This window comes from Vicugna pacos, chromosome 26, assembly GCF_048564905.1.
Source record: "Vicugna pacos chromosome 26, VicPac4, whole genome shotgun sequence".
Taxonomy (NCBI): Eukaryota; Metazoa; Chordata; class Mammalia; order Artiodactyla; family Camelidae; genus Vicugna; species Vicugna pacos.
Genome location: NC_133012.1, coordinates 2549437 through 2566750, shown reverse-complemented (window position 1 = coordinate 2566750; position 17314 = coordinate 2549437). Strand labels below are relative to the sequence as shown.

At 44.2% G+C, this 17314-nt stretch overlaps 1 protein-coding gene across 8 annotated transcripts in view; it reads left to right on the top strand.

The window, feature by feature from the left end:
• CSGALNACT1 (chondroitin sulfate N-acetylgalactosaminyltransferase 1) overlaps positions 1 to 17314 on the top strand; it is a 257501-nt gene that overhangs the window by 113597 nt on the left and 126590 nt on the right. For 4 of the 8 annotated variants that reach the window (XM_072950189.1, XM_072950186.1, XM_072950190.1 and 1 more), the window contains one exon: positions 6386 to 6474. The gene's annotated coding sequence lies outside the window, so the exon portion shown is untranslated. Of the gene's footprint in view, positions 1 to 2844; positions 3750 to 5146; positions 5391 to 5965; positions 6076 to 6385; positions 6475 to 17314 lie in introns of those variants that run through there. The other 4 variants (XM_072950188.1, XM_072950187.1, XM_072950192.1 and 1 more) reach the window with 4 other exon arrangements.

Sequence of the window (17314 nt, the reverse complement as noted above, 5' to 3'; positions counted from 1 at the left end):
GGGAAGGCTGGGAATGCAGCAATTTAAAAACAGCCCATACATGGAGATGTAAATTCTGATCTTCGAGATGCCACAGGGATTCTAGGAGCAGATGGATTCTTATGCAGAATGAAAAAAAGGAAGGAAGTTACTCTCTGGGCTGGAAAGTGACTTGGAGATTATCTGGTCCTAAGTTTTATTTTGCTGGTGACCAGTTCAAGGTCACACGGTAACTTAATGGCAGAACAGGGACGCGACCTGGGATTTCTGAACCACAGGCTCCTGTTCTGTTGTGTTGGGGCTGGTTTGTTGGCATGTGAGGTGCTGGAATGTGTGATGGGTTCTTTTGGAGTGTTTACTTTGTTGAGGGGAGAGTTGTGCTTCCTGACTCTGCCGGCTATGGGAGAGGTGCTGTTTGGTTAATGGACAGACCCATGGGTTTGATTGCAAATTACCATTATCAGCCAGTCTGCTAAAATCTTTATGCTCAGGAAGGCTGTAACTTTAAGTCTTACTTGTGCTTTTTAAAGCCCCCTTCACTTGTCTCCACATCAAAGTCTAGATGCTGTCCTGCTTCTCCATCTTCATTCTTCTGTGCCTCCTGTTCCCTCTGCAACATACCTCCTCACACACCTGGAATCCTACTGTGGAGGCGAGGCGGCAGATAAGCCCATCCTCCTCTGCTGAGAAGCACAGACCTGGTCTGAACCCTTATTTTCCAGATCTGGAGACACAGACTAAGAACTAATGGGCTTGTCTAAACTCTCACAGTAACACATGTGAGATGATGGCTTAGCTCGGGCTGTTATAACAAAATACCATAAACTGGGAGGCTCATCAGTAACAGGCATTGCTCACAGTTCTGGAGGCTGGAAGTCCAAGGTCATGGTGTCAGCATAGTTGGGTTCTGGGGAGGGCCCTCTTCCGGGAGGCAGATAGCTGGCTTAATATGTCCTCATGTGGCAAAAAAAAAAGTGAGGGTGCTCTCTTGCTGCATCTTGTAAAGGCACTAATCCCACGCACGAGGGCTCCTCCCTCATGACCGAATTATCTCGAAAGACCCTACCTCCGAATACCGACATCCTGAGATTACAATTTCCACATGGGAACTTTGAGGGGACAGAAACATTCAGCCCATAACAGATGAAAGCCCAGACTTCTTGCTGTGCCAGAGTTAAGTGTAGAGATCTCCCTGAAACACGTTCTGGGATGGTGTCTGGCCTGTGCCCAGCAGCTGCAGCATCTAACAGTGGCAGGGCTGGCCCAGAGGAGTTTCTTGGAGCGGGCATGAGTGTAACTGCAGCCCTCGGGCTGTGCTGGAAAAGAACTCTCTTTTACGAAGGCACATCAACTATTTGTATCCTAACTGATTCAGGGGAAAGACGGTGTTATTTAGTCTCACAGCCCACTGCAAACAGAGCAGTTTGGTTTCTTTCTGAGAGATTGGCTTAAGTCTGATTCTCTCCAGTCCTAGCCCATCTTTTCTGATGCTCTAACAGCACATTATTTGCATCTTTATTTAGCCTGTGAGTCATTTCATTCTCCCTCATATTAGTGATTCACATGTTTATGGTGTTAAGAGGCACGGGTGGAAGGCACTTGGTAAATCCTTGGCGTATAATAGAAAAGTATTATTTGATACCCTTTAAGGCAACATTAGACCCATACATTTTATCTCATTATTTAAAAACTTTGTTTTTTGGGGGAGGTAATTAAGTTTTTATTTATTTATTTAATGGAGGTACTGTGGATTGAACCCAGGACCTTGAGCATACTAAGCACACACTCATCCATTGAGCTATACCCTCCCCACTAGATCCATACATTTTTTTAAACTGAAGTATGGTCAGTTACAATGTGTCAATATCTGGTGTACAGCATAATGTCCCTGCCACGCATATTCATACATATATTTGTTTTCATATTATTTTTCATTAAAGATTATTATAAGATACGGAATGTAGTTCCCTGTGCTATACAGAAGAAATTTGGTTTTTATCTATTTATATATAAAAATGGTTAACTTTCGTAAATCTGAAATTCCCAAATTTACCCCTTTCCACCCCCTTCTCCCCAGTAACCATAAGACTGTTTTACTATGTCTGTGAGTCTGTTTCTGTTTTGTAGATGAGTTCATTACTGTTCTCTTTTTTTTCTTTTTTTAGATTCCACATATGAGTGATATCATATGGTGTTTTTCTTTCTCTTTCTGGCTTACTTCACTTAGAATGACAATATTCAGGTCCATCCATGTTGCTGCAAATGGTATTATTTTATTCTTTTTATGGCTGAGTAGTATTCCATTGTCTAAATATATCACAACTTCTTTATCTAGTCATCTGTTGATGGACATTTAGGTTGTTTCCATGTCTTGGCTATTGTAAATAGTGCTGCTATGAACTTGGGGTGCATGTATCTTTTCAAATAAAAGTTCCCTCTGGATACATGCCCATGAGTGGGATTGCTGGATCATTTGGTTAGACTTATACAGTAAAAAAAATACTTGAAATAATTCAGCAACAGGATTTTGCTCCTTGTCTTGGTTGCTCTGCTAACAGTATCTATGTTCATCCCCAGTTATCAGAGCGAGTTGAACTGAAGAAAACTTAAATGGTGTACATCACTGGAAGCCTTCGGAATAACAAAGGAACATCTTCTCATCCAGTCTTCATCGATCCATAGAGATTCCTTGGGTTCCATTCACAGAATAACAGAAGACAATGTTTTGGAGGAAAAACTCATGACTTTTAAAGTCAATTATATCCTAAAACAAACTCTCTTCAGTAAAATTATTTAATGTGGAAGGAATGTGGTCAAGAATATAACATGTGATTTGTGGTGTATCACATCCAAGGGCACTTTGTCTTCTGAAACATATTCATGAGAAAGATAATTTTAGAAGTTGGCTGCACAGTTCCTGACCCTCTCCCCGCTCTGTCTTGCACTGCTGTAACCCAGAGGACTCCACTGATTTATACAAATCAAAACATTACCATCAAGATTCAAAACCATATATATGATTATCCACAAAGAAAGTGTCACCAGACAGCTTGAGTTGGCTGACATGTTTCTAGTCTCTTGGTGCTTTTCGCTGGTTATTTTAGGCATGCTGATGAAGAAAGGGCTTTTCAGTCTTCTTGTCTCATTTTTCGCATTTCAGGAATCCATATGTCTCACACAGATGTGGTTTAATGGACTAAAGGTTTAGATTTCCATTTATGAAAGTGAGGAAGTTAAGGTACATGGATGGGTATTGCCACACTTCGGAACCAGTTGTGTCTTGGACATTCTTTGGAAGTGGAAATGCTTATTCATTGTCCATTGAACAGCAGGGGTTCCTAGACTGTTAAAACAGTATTGATCACAATGTGCTCCTTTGCAACTGCTCTTTTTAATTGTTGACGTTTGGTAGGCTTCTTTTGGCTCGATTAACAGCTGACTTATTTATGGGGTGCTGCTAACGATGGATGTCCAACTCTGTCACTGTGGCGGTGGGGTGGCGCAGACTTCCCAGCCTTTTGAATCCCAGCTGGGAAATTTCTCAAACCTGAGTCTGTAATTTTCCCATGGATGCACTCCCAATCACTCTCACGCACATCCTGCCTTCTCCTGCTCACTTTTTCCCATAAGCAGAATTCATGAAGCCACAGACACTCCTCAGTGGTCCTCACTCCCTATGCCAAATCACCGAGAACACCGGGGCATCGGATGACGGGAGAGGAGAACTCAGACCTGGATTCAGCCTGAGGGACGTTGTGGAGAATGATTTTGTGAGTTGGACAGAGCGAGGTTCCATATCTCTTCTGCCCCTGTGGTTGCTTTCCTGCGTTCAGCTTTTATTTTTAGCACCTGCTTATTGTCTAGTTCTTTGATACTCGGGAAGTACTTGTCCAAGAGTGATTTTGTCACTGTGATTTCTTAGGAAGGATGAGGGATTCCGGAGACGAGGGTGGGTCTATGTTCCTAAGGTCTCGGGGCAGTCTGTGGATGCTGGCAAGTGTATCTGCCAGGTTACCACTTGAGACAGCCACCTGCTGTTGGAGAACCACTCATGAGGACCAGTGCTTGCAGACAAGGTCATGTGGGATAGTAGCAGAACTAAAGGCTTGCGATCCTTTTTCTTTTTAGATCTTAAATTTCAAACTCAGAAAAATCCTACCTTTACTATGTACCGTTTTGGGAGATTTCTTTACACTTTGGGGCTCTCTCCCCACCGTGTTCCCTATAGCACTGCTGCAGGGAGGGAGGGAGCTCACGGGTGGTGCCGCTGGCTCAGCGTAGGGCGCGAGGTAGGCGTGCAGCTGATGACACTTCCTTTCCTTCTAAGAGGGGCTGCGTCCAGCGGAACACCCACCTGTCCTTTGCATACCCGTGGTTCACCTCCAGTAATTTTCCATGATGTGAATTCCCCTTCCACCCTGATCTCCAGGGAGTCCTGTCCGTGCTTCTGCCTTCTTGTCTCTTTCGTCTTCCATTACCAGTGTGATGTTTGGAAACGCTGAGGAGACCTCATACTTCCCAGAGCCCGGGAACAGAGTGTTAATGAGTTCTTTCTTAGGAAAAGAGGGGGAGCTGGCCCATCCTGTGGCTCTGACCTCGCAGTTTGGCATCGCCAGGACCAGGCACTCAGGGGCTGGATGAATGGGACTCTGTGGGTAGCTGGAAAAAAAACAACAACCCAGCGTTTCTCTTCAAGTTGGGGGAGTGAGAAGAACAAATTGCATTATTAATGATCATATGGAGGTTGTGAGCCGACAGTCTATTTCGTTTCACTGGTAAAACAAATGTGGTTTTGAATGGAGTGGACTTTCCCTCTTTGTATTTAGATGCCAGAGAATATTCATTAAGGATATCGCTGAAGACCACGTCAGGGATTCAGCCTCCAAAGCTGCCCCCTCCTGCAGGCTAAAAGGCAGAAAAGAACATTTAAAGAGTGGAGAGTGAGCCTGTGAGGTTGGAAGCCAAATTATAAACTCATTTCAACTCTTGGCCCGCAGGCTCGGGAGCAACATTATTTGTTGTCAAGGGTGGAAAACAGCTCAGATTCGGGTCCAAGTGATTATTCCACTTTGGCATTGCTGCCGTCCTGCCAACTGCAATTCCATTTAGACACAGATTAATTAGCCAGGCAGGGCCGGAAGCGGGTTGTGAGAGCGAAGCCGGGAGAGGGCACCGCCGCGGGGCCGGGGGGCCTGAGAGAGGCCGGCCCGCCCGCTTCGACATCAAACCCACAAGGAAGGGGTGAGAGCGTGTGGAGACGGAAGGTTTCCACACTTCTGCAGTGACGCATCTCACACTTGGGATGACTTCGTGTCAGTGCAGCAGAGGAAGTGAGATGGAGGAAGAAACACATACGGGACAGCCTCACACTGGCACCGGGAGCCGATCGCGTGGAGAGGGCGGACTAGGTAGTGGTCCCAGACCTGGGCGGCTAATTGTAGACCCATCCTGGCCCTTTTGGAAAATTCCTGCATGTCAAACGGGAACCACAGAGTCTTTTTTTTTTTTTTAAACTTTTTGCTCTTACTGGAATTAGAAAGACAGATGAGATAGAATCACATACTCTTGGGAAAGACGGGACTCCGCGTTAATGAATTGAAGCATCATTAACATTTATTTAACAGGCGGGCTAAATCCTCTCCAGGCTTGGTCCGTCTCCAGAATATTTTCCTGCCCGTCCTTCCCGGGTGTTTTGCTCGTACCTCCTCTCCGTTCGCGTGGATGTGGGTCGATCGGTGGATTCCTGAAAGGCACTGCGGGCGCGGGGGGCCGGGCGCGCGCCTGCGGATCCGGGCGGGCGGGTCCCGCGGGCGAGGCGCGCCCCCCTCCCCGGTCTGTGCGCGGGGCTGCGCGGAGCCTCCCGGGGGCGGCGGGAGAGCGCGTCCCGGCGAGCTGGGCCCTCCAACTTCCAGGGGGATTTGCTGTTTTGTAACATTTCATTCCATACAACCACTGAAAAAAAAAAAAAAAAAAAAAGAGAGAGGAGAAAAAAAAAAGTGGCGGCGCCGAACGCGGTCCTCTGACTCCCTGACTCCACCTGGAGCCCGGTTACTTCTGTGTGGACGCAGCGCCCCGGGCAGAGCGAGTTCCTGCGAGGTTTGCTTTTTGGGGGGTTCTTTTCCAAGAATGTGACTCTGCTTTGCTTTTGCAGACACTTCTACATGGCTCTCAACATGCATTTTAAACCTGAATTTTGTGGCGTTTTTTTAAACAAATATTTTGCAATTTATCCATTAAAATAGAAAAGGGAAAACACCATCCTGCTTTTTCAGGGCAGTACTTTGGATGTGTTTTGTATCCTATAAGACGTCAGATGTTACCATTTGGTAATATCACCTACATTGAAGACATGGAAATTTCCAGGGGCGACTCCTATTTTTATTTTATTTTATTTTTTATATTTTAGATTCCTTTCCATCTCAAGGAGAGAAGCCAAGGTATTTTTATCCGGTGGAAGAATGGCGTAGTTTCATCGTAACCTTCTTACACTTCCAGGTAAGTGAGTCTGTACATCGTAAATTACTTAAGAAATGAAACTTGGTATGGTCTGAGTATATTCAGTATTCTGGCTATGTTTGAAATGTGTTAAATTTCATTTTACTTTTAATAGTTCCACTAATAACAACTGACTAAGATATGAATACTTTTTCAAAATAAGACAATTAGTTGGCTGCTTTGGAAAATCCTTTTATTCACTTGTAAATACTAATCTCTATTTGCCAATTTCTTCAGAATTTCTCTCTTCTCAAAGTGGCACGTGCTTTAAACCAATCATGTAGTTAGAAGAACTACATAATTCTTTTTGAAAAAAAAACCATTCACTTGAATGGGAACATTTGTTCTGCTTTTTAGAAGTTGCGACAGAATATTAAGCTTTCTCACTTAACCCATAATCAAAAGGGCATCGTAATTTTGACCATGCTACAAAATAATTACTTAAGTAAAGGGGGTAGGAAATTGAAGGATGATCTTCCTTTCAAGTTATAACATTTTAGGGGAATACTTTCAAAAACTCTTGGAGAATAGTACACTGATGGGTTTATGTAGTTGGTTTCAAACTGGGGACACATGTAAATCTTGAGAATGTTGTTTTAGTTCTGCTCTTGTAACCAGTAATTTTGAATTCTCTGCAATGAGATATTTTATGACATCTGGCAACACTAAACTTTGAAAAAAACCCAAAAACCTCGGGGAGATCATTAGTTGAAGTTGTGTATGTGGTTCCTGTCTTCAGCAGAGCAAACCTCTTTCGGTTTTCTCTGGAAATGACTCTGTAGACATAAAAATGAAGATATTTCAGCTGGGCTGAGCGCCTACGTCTTCATGAAGCCCCCTTCGCCCTTCTTCAGTTAACAAATTTCTATAGAGGCTTTGTTCATGATTTTGAATCTTTTTCTTTTTACTTTTGTTGACACTGATCAAGATAAAAGAGTGGAAGTCAGAACGTTGGATGGGATTTTGCTTTAATGAACTGCTTGGTACTAAAACAAGACAGCGTGAGGAATTTAAAAGGGATTGTATCCGAGTTCCTAATAATGGAGAATAAAAACAGCCTGGGCCAAAAGTTAATGATACAAACAAAAATAACTAAAGAATAATTATTCACCAGTTCTTTGCTGAGTAGAATGTCCAGTGGCTAAGAAGCCTAAGTGATTTGGGGCCAATGCGAGGGTTATAATGGAATTCTTCTAATCTTAGGTCTTGTGATGTTTAATGTTTTTGAGAATTACTTGGCTAGTGTTGAAGAAAACAGTGTCATGAGAACACCATGATATTGAAACCCTGAGATAATAGTAGGAAGGAGCCAAAGTAAACTGTACCACACAGAAGGTCCACTTAGACAGATGCAAGTTTTCAGGATGTTTGTTCTCCAGGATAAAGCTGTGAGGGCGGCCAGGCGGGGCCATGCGGCCGAGCTGGGCTTTGGTCGCGGTCATGGCACTTGCTGTGTGTCTGGGTGCAGAGGCAGGATGTTTCCGGGGATCCAGGCTCCATTGGGGCAGAACAAGCTCAGGGAGCCTTCGGTTTTCCAGGAACTTGCTCCTTATAGACGCAGGGTCCTGGATGTCCCTTAGCAGGGCACCTTCCCCAGACCTGCAAGGGACAAGCCGTGTAGATTGGGACAGGCGTGGCTGGGTTGTAGGCAGGCAGGTACATGACACTGGGAATCCCAGCCAGGAGAGGTAACTGATTCAGATATTTACCAGCTTGGGGCCATCAAAGCTGTGTCGTAGGGGGCCTCCTGGTGTCCTCCATGTCCTTCAGGGACCCTGTTCTGCCACTGGTCCTTCTCAGGGAATTGTGTTGTGCCCCATCCTATGCCCTGTGCCTCCACTGTCTTCTCCCTACACAGAATACATCCTTCCTTGCCGCTCCCACCCCCGACCCCTGCCCCAGGGCACTTTTACTGCTCCTCCAGTAGTAATCCCCTTGTGGGGCTTCCACACCCAGAAACCGGTGGGTCCAGGCACCAGGAGGTACTGAAGGAGGCAGTGAGGAGGTGAGTGAATGAATGAATGGGAAAGGAAAGAAAGGGATGTCTTGGACCCACAGGAGCTGCCTTGGCCTCCCGGGCTCCCCATACCCTCCCGTGTTGGCGCCAGTCATTGCCTTGTCATGACTGTTCCACCAGGGCTCCTGGACAGGCGCCAGGCAGGGGACAGACCCTCTGTCTTCATTTCTATGATCCACTTGGTTCCTCACAGAGTGTCGGGGATGGAAACTCTCTGGGTGGACAGGTAACCCCGTAGTTCTCCACAGCTCTTCAAGCCCATGCATGCGACTACCAGATAATGTAAAATGATAGCCATCCCATTTTGGGGGAATGAAGCAGGCATTATAAGTAAAACTTACAGTTACCACGGAGAAAGGAGGTGGGAGGGAATAAATTGGGAGTTCGAGATTTGCAGATACTAACTACTATATGTAAAATAGATAAATAAGTGTCTGCTATATAGCACAGGGAACTATATTCAATATCTTGTAGTAATGTCTAATGAAAAAGAATATGGAAAGGAATATATGTATGCATAGGGATGACTGAAACATTACGCTGTCCACAAGAAAGTGACACAACATTGTTAACTGACTAGACTTCAATAAGAAAAAAAGGAAGTACTAATATGAAACTATAGTGGAGAAATATGTCAATTTGCTGGTATTTGCAAAACTAGAGAATTAAGTAGAGTGGCTTGTATTTTGTAAAGTGACCTTCCTTGGAACATGTTGTAGACTTTTAAACTGGCTCCATGTAGTGGAGTGAGGTGTGGCATAAAGTCTGGAAGCTTTTCATGAGTGTCAGCTTTTGCTGGTGCAGTTTTAATTTATACCCTGGGCCTCAATTTGTCTTCAGCAGATGAAGGGGCTCCAGGCCAGGCCAGGAGCTCCACGCTGGCACCCACATGGATGCCCAGTGATGCACACCTGCCCGAGGACCTCATCTCTCCCTGTTGATTGACACTTGATTAGGCCTTGCTTTCGTTGTTTCTTTTTTTCTTTTTCTGTTTTTCAATGTGTCAGTTTCTGGTGTATATCATAATGTCCCAGCCATATATATATATATATATATATATATATATATCTGCTCATTTCCATTATAGATTATTGCAAGATATTGAATAGAGTTCCCTGTGCTATACAGAAGAAATTTGTTTTTTACCTATTTTATATATAGTGGTTAATATTTACAAATCTTGAACTCCCAAATTTTTATCCCTTCCCACCCCTTTTCCCTGAACCATATGATTGTTTGCTATGTCTGTGAGTTGGTTTCTGTTTTGTAGATGAGTTCATTAGTGTCTTCTTTTTTCTTTCTTTCTTTCTTTTTTTTAGATTCCACATATGTGTGATATCATATGGTATTTTTCTTTCTCTGTCTGGCTTACTTCACTTAGAATGATGATCTCCAGGTCCACCCATGTTGCTGCAAATGGCATTATTTTATTCTTTTTTATGGCTGAGTAGTATTCCATTGTATAAATATTGTATAATATGTATTGTATAAATTGCCACATCTTCTTTATCCAGTCATCTGTCGATGGACATCTAGGTTGCTCCCATGTCTAGGCTATTGTATATAGTGCTGCTGTGAACATTGGGGTGCTCACCTGTTAGATTCTGGCCTTTGGCTGTCATTGTCCTCACTCGGCCACTGTCTCTGTATTTGCAGCATCTGGCATAGCTGTCCACACTCATCCTCACAAACAAATGTTTGGATGAATTTCTGTATCTGAAAACCCTCATCAGAACCCAGTAATATCAGTATTTTAATTTGCCAAGGGCTTGTCTGTGTACCTATCTTTCCTCTACCTTTTTTCCCCCCCTCTCTCTCCCTTCTTCTTTCTTTTTCACATTTGTGTTTTCTGAGCCACCACAGAGGGGAAGGATTTGAATCCTGGTGGTCTGACTCCAGCCCCAGTGCCTGCTTAGTTAAATCAATCATTTTAAAAGTAAGTCAAAGGAGGTTGGAAACAAGCTAAATATCTGTGATCCATGAATGGATGAACAAAATGTGGTCCACATATACAATGGACTAGTACTCAGCCTTAAAAAGGAAGGGCATTCTGACACATGCCACAACATGGATGAACCTTGAGGACATTATATGAAGTGAAATGAGCCAGTCACAAAAGGACAATGCATGATTCCATTGTTACGAGGTAGCTGGGGTGGTCATTTTCGTTAAGACAGAAAGTAGAGGCTTTGTGGTTGCCGGGGGCCCAGGGGAGGAGAGAACGGATGCTGTTTAATAGTGTTTCAGTTTTGCAGGAAGAAAAACATTCTGGAGATTAAGGGAGGAGGGTATAGCTTAAGTGGTAGAGTGTGTGCTTAGGATACATGAGGTCCTGGGTTCAATCCCCAGTACCTCCATTAAAAATAAATAAATCTAATTACCTCCCCTTGCCAAAAAGAAATACAATAATACATAAATAAAAATAAATAAAATATAAGAAAATTCTGGAGATTGATTGTACAACAATGTGAATGTACTCAACACTGCCAAACTGTACACTTAAAACTTGTTAAGAAAGTAAATTTCATGTTATGTGTATTTTACCACAATTAAAAAAAAAAGTAAGTAAAAAACCTTGTTTTTTTTTTTAAAAAGATAATTAATCCTTTAACAGTTGAAAAAAAATCAAAAGGAATTTCTTTGATTTTGAAACTTTTCCTTCCTTGAGCTATATGTTTCATTTGCTTAGATTTTTAAACCTCTCTTTACTTAAAAATGTATTATGTAATAAAAACAAACTGTGTTTACATTGATAAGATCTTTGGAATTTAATTTTAGACCTTGTTATTCCTCTTTTTTTAATCGTTGCCTGGATTTGCAGTTAAAATCTTATTCAAAACTACTCACTTCCTCACCTCACTTCAGTTCACCCAGAAATACTTGTATGACCCTTAAACATTACTCTTATGATTAAGAGCAGAAATGTTTGTCCTGTCACAAGCAGAGGGCACGACAAACTCTAGATTGCTCATAAGGAGACAGCTAATTAAGTCTTTTTTTTTTTTTTTTTCCGTCACACTCATGGGCCTTCCATGTTGGAAATCATGACTCCGGATGTGAATAACACTCTGGTGTGTGAAAGAGCAGAGTTTCACAATGTTTGTGGGGGAGGGGTAGCTCAGTGGTAGAGCGTGTGCTTAGCATGCACGAGGTCCAGGATTCAATCCCCAGTACCTCCATTAAACTAACCAACAAATAAATAATAAACCTAATTGTCTCCCCCCGACAAAACAACAATAAACAAACCTCAGATGAAACAAAATACAAGATTCAGCTGACACTTTGGAAGCAGACCTCTCTCTGCTGAAAAGTTCTGATCCATTTGTAATGCGATTTCTGGAGAATTTAAAACAAAACTTGAATCCCACCAGCCTAGGGATGTGTTTTTACTGAGCAGGGAAGATGAGAACCTGGTGGAGCTGCCTGTGAAGGTTTGAGGGAAAGTGGGGATGAAAATCAGAGAGGGAGGAGGGCAAAAGAAAGGGTTATAACCTATGGAAACTTCCAGCTCGATTGTTACTTAGGTTTTTTTTTAACATAACAAACGTGATCCTGTGGTCAAGGCCACCAGAAAAAAACAAAATTCATCTCTGCTACTGGGAAACTAACCCAAGTTGATACTGTAAAATTTTCGCTTAAGTTCCATAAAAATACATGGTAATTAGGAATAAGAGGTAATGCTTACACTTACATGTTTTAACAAAGACTTACATATTTTCAGTTCAACCAACACTGAGGCTTACAATGTGTTAGACTGTAACCCTGTTGGTTACCAAGTGCCAATTCTTGGATTGGAATCCAGTCTCTGGCGAAGGCGTCATCACCTGCAGAGAAATAAGAAAGATAATGATGTTTTCAAAGAACTAATACTCACTTCAAAGGAACAACCTTCACTTTGAGGTTCTGGTCTTTTCCCTCATGTATTAAAATTTAAAATATTTACTCTTTTAGAATATAATGATAGTTACAATTTCAGATTCTATTTCTTGGCCAGTTAAAATGTTGATTATCATTTAGGATTCTTGGCTGCAAAAAAACGGAAATGTACTATCGTGCCTTAAGAAAGGAATCCATTGGAAAAAAGTCCCAAATCTCAAATATGATAAAACTTGCAGCCAGAGCTACTGGTAGCATTCAATGTGTTTTCTAAGTTTTAAAAACATGTGACCAGCCACCCTTGTCCCAAGCCTGTGGGATACATGCCAAGAGACAGAGGTCTTGATTGGGGGGGAAATAATGGATGAAGTTAAAATTAAATCAAGTACCATTACATATCTTACAATATTTGACTTTTGTGATCATTGTTTGCAGCAAGGTGAAATAAAACACACGTGGCCTTGGAAAACTGTCCTGATTTGAGTCCTGACCTGAGGTTGCCATGGGAACTGTCTCTGGGTGTGCGTTAGCTGACTGCCCGTGGGCTGGTTGGGTTGTTTTCTGTTGCACGGTCACTTAGCTTTTCTTCCCTGAAGCCCTTGTTGTGTGTTTCGGTCTCAGCGTGATGGTTCATCTACTGCAGTCTGATAAAGGCCTCTTGACTCTTGGTTTCAGCGCTTAGAAAGCCAGGTCATGGAGATGCGTGCGGTGAGTGTGGTCCGATTACTTGCTCCTGCATGGGACACTTGGACCACTGCCCTCACTTCCCTCACTTGTACAACGTGACAAGGAGCCCATCTAGTTTTTTCCCTATTTCTGTGGCTGATCCTGTATGGTCCCCTCCCCCGTTCCTTATTTATCACACTCCTCCCCTGGCATTCCATCCTCTATGCCCTCTCATTCTCTCCCATCCACATTGTTCCTTGGTGGTCTCAGTGGTGAACTTCCATCCATTTACTGCTGACTTCCAGATCTGTCCCCCCAGCTCACGCTGCCACTGGGCGCCGCGGGTCCCACCAGCCAGAAACCCCGAGGCATCCTGACTTCCTTACTGCCCCTCGAGATGCTTCTGGGATGGTTGCCTTGTGCCCGCATCCCGCCCCCACCCCAGCCCTTCCAGCTCCTGGAGTTACTCAGACCTTGTGTATCACTTCTCACTTGGACCTCCCCCTCCCCAGGCTCCTCACTTCGCCTCCCTGCCTTCGCCACCCCACCCTGTGGCCGCAGCAGCCCTGCTAAAGTGCATCTCTGCTCACATTGTCCAGAGTCTCCCAGTGGCACCCAGCACCTCTGGGTGGCCCACACTCTGGCCTGGCTTGACCCAGCACGCCCTTCCAGGCTCATCGGCGGGGCCGGTCCCTACTCTTTCTCCAAGACTTGGCTCAGGTGGTCCCTTCTTCCGGACGCCTCCCCCTGGGGGTTTAACTTCCCCTTTTATTTACTGTGGTGTTGTTACTTTTGATTTTTTTTGGCCTTTCTTTCCTGTTAACCAGCCTGTGATGTGTGGAGGGTATACTGAGCCCTATTGGGACCACTTGACACCCTCGGTGCCCAGCACAGTGCCTGAAACACGGCCACGAATGTATGCTGGTGAATGGTTAGTAGGTGAGCATGAGCCAGCGGTGGACGGGCCACCTGCTCTTCTGACCAGGAGGAGGACATGTGGACGCAGAGGACCTGGGCCGTCCAGGAATTCAAACCAGTATCTTTCTTCTCCCCTCTTCTGGTCAGTACCTTCCCCTCAAGGAAGATCTATGATTTTTCTCCTGAGTAAAATCCTGGGAGAAAGTTAAGACAAAGAAGTATATGAATGAAAGAAAACAATTAATGTAAAGAAGGAGTCAGAAGTGCATCCGAAAAGTAACGTCTTGTTTATCCTGTTTACGACGCTTCTCCCTTCCTGTGTTATTCTGGTTTGGGGAACGTAAGTCTGTGGCCACCAGCCTGGTGACTTGCAGTCTGCACGTTGGTATCTCCCCCCGATGTCTTGTCCTAAAAGGTATTTCTTCCCCTTAGAAGCAGACTGAAGGTGTTTCTGGGCATCCCCTTTCTACTCATTTCTTCTTCTCTAATGTAGGGCACAGGTGGCTCTCACCCTGGCCCTTCCTCCTCCTGTCACTGGGCAGTTTGACGTTGGGCTCACTGCCTGCCTGTTTCTAGAGACAGTTGGCTTCCCAGGGGCCCAAGAATCAGAGTTGGAACCTCAGCACAATCCTTAATTCATCCCGTGAGCTGGACAAGTTACTGAACCCCTCTGCCCTTTGCTTCATCTGGAAAATGAAAGGAATGGTACCTCTTAAGAGTTGTCATGAGGATTGAATTAATGTTTGTGAAGTACCCCGACCTTAGTAGGGATACAGGAAATTGTCAGTGTTAACCAATGTGATATAAATGTTTCCATTATTCTAAAAGAGGGGAAAAAATCTCTGATCCCAGCTCCCTCCGCTTTCCCTCCCAGCTTACATAATTGAAAGCATTCACTTATTTGTTGACTAATTAGTTAATTACTTGAACAAGCAAACGTTCGCTTGGATGTCAGCCATGAGTCTTGTACTGCTCGATGCTGGAGTTTCAGGGGATCCACAGTCCTTTTCCTCCAGGAGGACATCCTGTGGTCCTGGAGCCACTGCAGCTGAGTCTTCTGGGATCCTCGGGAACAAGCCAGATTCCCAGGCTTCACCTTGAATGGGAATCTGTGGGGAGCTGGGTGGTTGTGACTCTGCCCATGGGATGCCTCAGAGGAGGCATCATCCTTGTTCCAGGCTTGACATCTCATTTTTTTTTTTTTTTGCTGTCCCTGGACATCACGGACTCTTGAGCCTCCAACAGGTTAATGATGAGAGAGCCTCTTTCATATGCTTCTGGTGTCATCACACGGTTGATTTATGGGGAACGTCCTGCCAAGAAGACCGTGCATTTCTGATACCTGCATTCCTTAGCTGTGGCGCAAGCATCCTGTTCAGTTACTTAAGCAGTTGTTTTCTTGTGCCCAATGTGGTTCAGCACCTCACTGTTGGAGAATACGTTTTTGGGGAGCTTATTTCAAATTATAGAAAAGTTTGCAAAAATAAGAGCAGTACAAAGAACACTCATAAAGCCTTTACCCGATTGACCTGTTGGTATTTCTCACCATTTGCTTTTCATTTGTGTGTTCTCTCCCCGCCCCCATAGTGTATATACGAAAGAATGATTTTGCATCCTGTGTTTTTCTGAACCATTTGAGAATGAGTTCATACATCATACCCCTTACTCCCAAATAGTTCAGTGCATATTTCCTGAGAATAAAGCATGTTTTCTAACATAACAGTGCAGGCATCAGTAAGTTTAGCATTTACTTCAGTTTATCTAACAAGAGGCCTTTATCAACTCTATAAGTTGACTTATAAGGTCTTTTATAGTGTTTCCCTCCAGTACTGGGATCAGGCATGCATTTACTTCGGTCCCTGTGTTCCTTTAATCTGAAACATCTTCATAGTCTTTTCCTTTGTGAAATTATGTTTTTGAAGAATGGAATCTCTGTTTTCTTTTTTTCTCTCTCTTTTTTTTTTACAAATTTTATTCATTTATTTATTTAATTGAAGTACAGTCAGTTAAAGTGTGTCAATTTCTGGTGTACAGCACAATGTTCCAGTCACACACATATATACATATATTCTTTTTCATCAAAGGTTATTACAAGATATTGAATGTAACTCCCTGTGCTCTACAGAAGAAATTTGGTTTTTTTAAATCTATTTTTATATGTAGTGGTTAACCTTTGCAAATCTTGAACTCCCACATTTATCCCTTCCCACCCCCTTTCCCCCCGGTAACCATAAGATTGTTTACTATGTCTGCAAGTCTGTTTCTGTTTTGTAGATGAGTTCATAAGCCTCCTCTTTCTTCTTTCCTTTTTTTTAAGATTCCACATATGAATGATATCATATGGTATTTTTCTTTCTCTTTCTGGCTCACTTCACTTAGAATGATGATCTCCAGGTCTGTCCACAGCATGGCAATTCTTAACCTTTTGAAGAAGTATTCCACCCACCAGCCTTTAATATGCACTGCCACGGTGGGAGGATCTGATTCTGATTTGATTTGCCCCTCACTAGGACTCCTAGACCCAGGCAGCGTTTCTCAACTGCTGTCTCGGAGCTTCAAAAAGAGGCAGATGCCCAAACCCGCGTCCCCAGAGCTTCTGATCTGAGCGCCTGGGCTGGTGCCAGTTACCTGCATTTTTAAGGCACTCTGCAGGTGGTCTCATTTGTCCTAGAGGCTGAGAATTACTCTGCTTGGAAGCGGTTTCTACTTCTGATTCTTTTCTCTAAGGCTGCACTTAAAACCCTGTTTGATGTTGGGTTTGGTGTTCCCTCAGGGAATTGGTTGCATGTTGAAAGAAATCTGATGTGATGTGGGGCTCGGAAGTCCTCAGCCTCTGGGCCTCCCGCTGTTGCGTGCGGGGGCGGAGGGGCAGTGGGTGAGGGGGACCCTGGCCCTGGTCCATCACAGGTGTGGTCCTGAGGTTGCTGGAGGGTGGGAGGCAGTGGTGAAGAGCACGGGCGCTGTCCAGGGTCCCAGTCCTGAGCCCTCAAGTGCTACACAGACCTGGAACTCTGCTCCACCTGTCAGCTGGTAATTTGGGGATGTGGCGGTGGGTCTCCTGTTCTCTGGGAGAAATGTTCTATTACAGTTCTGCTATTGCATCCCGGGACCTAGCATCCTCTTGAATCCCTGTGCTTCTGCATCAGACCGTGAGATGCCAGGCGGGAAAAAGCTCAGCAAGACTGGTGGGTTTTTATAGCAGCTACTCAGGGAGTTAACGCAGGGATGCTGACATGTCCTGCAGCCACAGGCTGCCTCCGGGAACTTTCCCAGGAGAGGGACCAGGTGAGAAGGTAGGACACCGAAGCCAAGTCAGAGTCCACCAAATCAACCTACGCTGCAGGGGGTGTGGGGGAGGCCCCT